The sequence below is a fragment of the Phalacrocorax aristotelis genome, chromosome 12 (genome assembly GCF_949628215.1).
Source record: "Phalacrocorax aristotelis chromosome 12, bGulAri2.1, whole genome shotgun sequence".
Classification (NCBI taxonomy): domain Eukaryota; kingdom Metazoa; phylum Chordata; class Aves; order Suliformes; family Phalacrocoracidae; genus Phalacrocorax; species Phalacrocorax aristotelis.
The window spans coordinates 11,656,590-11,662,442 of NC_134287.1; the positions used below are offsets into that span (position 1 = coordinate 11,656,590).

Genomic DNA, 5,853 nt, shown 5'->3' on the forward strand with positions numbered 1-5,853 from the left:
TCTCTCCACACTAGCACTGGTCCTTTATTCTCATCAGTAACACCAGCAGAGTATTTGCAAGAGTGGGAGAAAACACTTCTGCCGATAGAGACCAAAAGTGTCTTTCTGATGGCTGCAGTCTCCTCCCCAGGAGGAGTATTTTGCTGGAATGGGAAAAATCAAAATGCCAGAGCCAAAGGCCTGCTGCAGGCAGGTGCTGAGCATCACCAGGCACAGCCTGCAGTCTGGAGCATTTGGGGTTTGCTACTGGGGCTCTGTGCCCTGCATTGTCCCTGAGGTCACTCAGCCTTTCGGTTGCCCAGCCCCACTCTTGGCACCGGCAGCACCCATGCTCACTGCCACGCTCGCTGCCACGGGCTGTGCTGCCCATTGCCAAGCTCCTTCCCGCGCCTCGGCACCTTGCTCCTGGAGGCTGCTATCATGTGCAAAAAGGAAGAAGAAGGCAAAACAAGCAGAGCCAGGATTCACATAATGTTGCTGCAGCCCCGCCAGGAAACAGACTGTAAAAGTTCCTGTATTTAAAGCCGGGAGATGAGTTTTATTGTTAGTAGTTGTTATAGCAACCCGAGGTGCCAGAGAGTAATACATGCTCGGGGCGTTGCAACAGACTCTGACAAGTTCAAGGCTGTTGCCTTGCTGCTAAATCTCGTTGCCAAGGCAATGCAACATAAGGCAAGAGCCTAGAGGAATGAATACTGCTGACAGCTCGTGCCAGCAGGCTCAGTCTGATTAAAAGGGAACTTCTGAAAGTGATGTTAACTTAAACAGCACAGCAGCAGCAGAAGGGAAAGGGGAGCACAGAGATGGAGGAGAGAATTCAGAGGAGGAGCAGTGGGTTAATGTCAAGCAACAGGTAAAATAAAGCATTCAGTTAAAAGGCAATGTGGCTGAATAGAATGTGTTAGCCTGTAACGTACGAAATGCCCCACGTTTTTGGAGGGAGTAAAAAAAAAATCACAAAATTCTTGCTTTTTGCATTTGTTTAACTTGGGAAGTACTGCTGCAACTTGAATGGGAACTTTGGCTTTTTCCCAATGGTGTTGATAGAAAAAATTGTTTTCACAGTAAATTAGTTCAGTGATGCGGGTATTGTTGCTGCTGTAGTAAAAGCCATGAAGTAGCTCAGTTAGCTTTCAATTTTACGTTATTTTCCAGCATTTTTAAACATGCTTCATGGCAAAATGTTAGCTGGAAAAGAGATGAAGCTGCAAGTTGATTATTCTCACCTGACTATGATTCATTGTTAATGTTGACAGTATGCTCTGAGTTGAAGGAAGAGTACTACCCCAAGGACCACGGAGTCAAAATAGATCATCGATGCCAAAGAAGTCAGGTAATTAAGTTAATTTCCACTACCAATACAATATTTTGACATGTGCTATGGGATACTAGGGCACTAAAATGCAATTACTACTGAAATGCCTCAAATAGATACACAACAATCTCAGATTGACTTGTTGACTTGTCTATCGATTTGTGAGTAAAAGCGTAATATTTCTTAAACAATTACTATAGCAGTATTCTGATCTACTCCTACTTACGTCCCATGCATTTTACATTTTCATGGGCTATTGATAGCTAAAAATGACCTCACATTTTCCTATTCAAGGACTATTTCATCATATGCATCTTGCAGTACAGCAGCAGTAGTATAACTGAGACCACCAAATGCCCCGGGGGGAGTTTGTTCTTCTGGCACCTGCTGTGGATTGTGGAAAAGTCAGGTCTGTGAGTACTATTTAAAAATGGAAAACTAAGACACGGGAAGTGATTTGCTGACTGTACTGGCAATTTTTCTTGTGCAATCATGGGCAGAGCCACCTCTATTGACCTTCATAAAAGTAAGGCTTTTAATTAGCTGCAAAATATTTTTGTACTAAATTGAAGTTCTTAAGCCATGAGCCAGGAAGCGGGCAGGTGACTGGTCATATGCTTGTAACCATCATTTGTTTTTCAGCAGCTAAATGCTATTCAAAGAAGCTAGCAATGTGTTACTTGTAGCCTTACTACTGTTACTGGCATTTTTCCACAGTCCTAGCTAGCTGTGAGATATTATAGGATATTATAGGATCAGAATGAACAGAAAACCTGGTTCAGGCAATTGTGAAGGGAACATGACATTGCCCCAGAGAGTGCTTTTATGTGAAGACTGTCCATTAGATAATGAAACGTAAGAATCCTAGAACTGGGCATTAGCATTTTTTTGAATAAGAAAGCAAAAGGAAACTCTATTTTTAGTCTCAGTTGAATTTCTCTGCTGGTGATTCCACACAGGGTGTTAATTCTTAATATATCCAGGAGAAGGTTTTGAAGCCCTCCAGAATATCCTTCCTTTTTCTGAAGAAGTCTGACTAGTAAAACGGCAGGTCACGCAACAACATCGACACTTGGTCTGCAGGATCCCAGACCATTTCCAAGACCTCCTATCTGCAAGTCCCATCTGCCCTTGATGCCTGTGACAGTAGGACCCTTTTTGGAAGGTTTCTAGACCATCTTTACCACCCTGAGCGTGTTGTGTGATGTCCCCTCCAGGACAGATGGGATGCACAGGGGAAGCCCAGACCCCTCCAGAGGAAATCAGCGCTGAATCATGCTGCAGCTAAATGCACCTTGGCACATGCTCCAAAACATGGAGGCACAACCCGACGGCATGCCCTTTTGCATTCTTCTGCCTCCTACCCTTCTCCCTTGCTGTGCACCTATTTAGCTGCTTGAGAGCCGCCCCCAGAGAGCAGGGAAGCAACATGGAGCTGGGACAGTGTGTCATCAAGATAGCTAATGATAGCAGAGTAGACAGAGCTATTTCCAGAATGATTAATACTATTAGCACATGCTGAAGCTTAAGGCTGAACACAGTCTTTAGAGGAATGGGTTTGATGTAAAAAGTGAATAAATGAGACAACTGTCAGGACAATGAGTGGTGAATCAAGTGAAGATCCTTAGTGTGGGAGATGGAAAGCCCTGCCTGCTGGCCTGTTTTCACTAACGCTGCTGATAAAATTCCCATTGCCCTTCAGGCTGGAGAAATAGGGCAGCAATTGTGTGTGGCACAGCGGTAACCCAACTAGCAGGCACCAAGGTTGCTCCCACAACTAATTAGCCACATGGCACTTTAGCAGGGGCAGAATGATGGTAAAGCCCTGGGATCCAAGGCATTGCTACCCTTACAGCCCAAACTGTGCACCACGGCTCCTGGAGCCTATTTGGGGGATCTTTGTACTGCCCTTTACCGTACATGCCTTGAGTGCTTGCAAAAATACCAGTCTGAGGGCTCGTCCTGTTGCTGAATAAAAAGCACGTCTTAAAAGGACCATCCGATTTATACTGTCTTCTCATAATCCCCACTCTGGAGGTCTCAAATGCCATAATTGAAAACCCACTGTTCATCTTCTGAAAGTCAGGTTTAACCTACTATAGGCAGCTCCCAGAAGGACAGTATTTTGCATAATCAGTTACATTGCAGGGAATATGTTTAGCATTTTTCTGTTTTTCTTCTCCTGACACTTTTCTCACAGGAAAGCAGGCATACAATATCTAGCCATAGCTGAGCAATACTCTCTTCCCTAATTCCTTTTCTTAAGCCCAGTCATCAAAGCTACTTGTTTTCTGAAGAATATCGCATTGTATGGGCAGTTTTTAATTTCCTTTTTGAAAATCTAGTCTTCTCTTTCTTATGTGAGATATCTTGACAATAGATGTCTTGAATGGATTCACCAAAATCTGGTGGGTTTTGTTACTTTACATGTGTGTTTGCAAAGAAGTCATATGCTCAGGGTGTTTCTCTGGAGTAGCTAATTCATCTTGGACCGAGCCACATGATCCCCTTTTCCAGTCTTGCCTTATGGCCTCTGAGGAATGTTGCATTGGCTGCGAGGGAATTACTAGGTCTTGGCAAGACACGTTAATATCCTCGCAAAGACTTGTTAGGGACCAAGACTTCAGCCTCCAACTATTTCCTCTGATAAAGCAGAGTATTCACAGCAGTTCATTAGTCTTGAATCACCAGTTTGACTTTGTTTGAGAGAAATGAAAGCTCCCCACAGACCAGAAGGACTCTGCAAGTAAAGCTGGCTGGTGCTAGCAGGATTCAAAACAGAAACACAAAGTGTCAGAATTAGATAAATCAGTTCAAGACACTTCAGTCAAGGGCTGGGAAAATGAATACCCAGGTGGAAGACAGGTTATGAATTATGGCAACACCTGATGCACTGGGATCTGAAAGACTGGCCGTCAGGACATCTGAAAAGTTGGACTCTTGTAAGTGGGGATGCAAATTTGATGTTTTCTTTCAGAGACCTGCCTATGTTCATCCACAAGGTTCATAGCGGTGACAGAACTACAGTCCCATTTTATTACAGCTGTTGTTTTTTAAACACTCTGTTATCTTTCCATTCATGTCCGAAATTACACTGATAATCCTTGAAAGCACCAGAGCATGAGTATCATATCTGCAGCTGGATCTCTCTGCTGGGAAGCTAGTTACACAGCATGGAAAATATTTTTGCTATCTCATTTTGAATCATTGATAACAACATCACAAGTGAAGGGACTGTATTGTTTGTCCATGAGTTGGGGAGGAACCACTCCTACAGTCCCAGCATGTCGCCGTCCCGAGCACCCGCTTGCAAGGCAGAGTTACGCGTTTTGTAAATGAGGAGCAGCTTTCTCAAAGCGTGGGGGACGCAGTACCAGTGCAAGTGACAGAGGGTGAATCACAAAACAGGTCCCTCCATGCCAGCTTCGCAAAGCACTCATATCGCTGAGCTGAGCTTCAGAACATAGCACGGAGGACACTGTAAAGGCACCTGAGAGGTTGCCCCCAGCAGCAGCTGGCCCCAGCACTGGAGCACTTGGACTGAGTAAGGGTATTGGTGAGATGGTCAGAAATTCCCAGCTGACTCACGGCCCCATTTCTTGGCTGCGCACTGGCCTCTTCACACCTCTGGTGTTGGAAAAGGAAGTGAAACAGCCAGTTCTCATGTATATGTTCAACAGCTTTGAAAAGCCCCCTGATTGTAGAAAAATGGAGGAGAGCTGCAAGGTCTGGAGCTGGTTTCCTACCTGAAAGCCATGCAGGATGCCGGATCCATAGCTGCAGTTTGGCTTGACAGAGGGCCAACACCAACACCACCATTCTCATCTGCTTTAATGTCAGCTGAACATTTGTGTGCCATTTTCCCATCCAGCACCATCCAGGCATATATCAAGGACTAAAGCCCACAAAGCTTTCTGAGGAGCGGTGACACAAATCGCGATCTTGTACAGTGCCCTTTGCTGTCACTCAATCCATATTTTTGACACTGGGATCCAAATCAGGACCCCGGTTCAGCACCTACACAAGGATGTGTCCTATTCCAGCCTCCCTTGGTCTGTGCATATCTTTGGATAGGCACATGTTTAAATAACTCACTACAGACATGCCTAAGCCTTGACAAAAAGTATCACAGCAGAAGGACAGAGAACCGGCTCCATCAACCACACACAATGAGATGTGTTCCAGCCAGCCAATGGGTAATCCTGTGTGTACGTACCACAAATCCACAACATAACTCACTGTCCTGCTTGGCAGGAGAGTGTTATTGCCTCTTGGGATACAAGCATTCCTGATCAAAGACTATCCTTATAGAATAAATAATCAAACCAAACTAATGCGTGTGTATGTGTATATATATATCATTCACATGGATTTATATGACATGTTGCATATGCTAAAGTCAGTCCATCTGAGGGGATAGAAACTGATGGGGAAGTTGTAGCTATGAGGAAAGAATGGGAATTTGCCTGTGAACCTCAGCATGGCAGAGAGACCGTTCTCAGAGGTCATAAAAGACTTCTGCAGGCTGCTAATTATAC

General features: G+C 44.6%; 1 long non-coding RNA gene across 1 annotated transcript; it reads left to right on the top strand.

Moving 5' to 3' along the window:
• The first annotated feature begins 784 nt into the window (after nucleotides 1-784).
• On the top strand, nucleotides 785-5,641 carry LOC142063759 (uncharacterized). The gene is made up of 3 exons (XR_012662858.1): nucleotides 785-853; nucleotides 1,257-1,333; nucleotides 2,275-5,641. It is a non-coding gene; the product is annotated as an uncharacterized LOC142063759 (long non-coding RNA).
• Nucleotides 5,642-5,853: the final 212 nt, after the last annotated feature.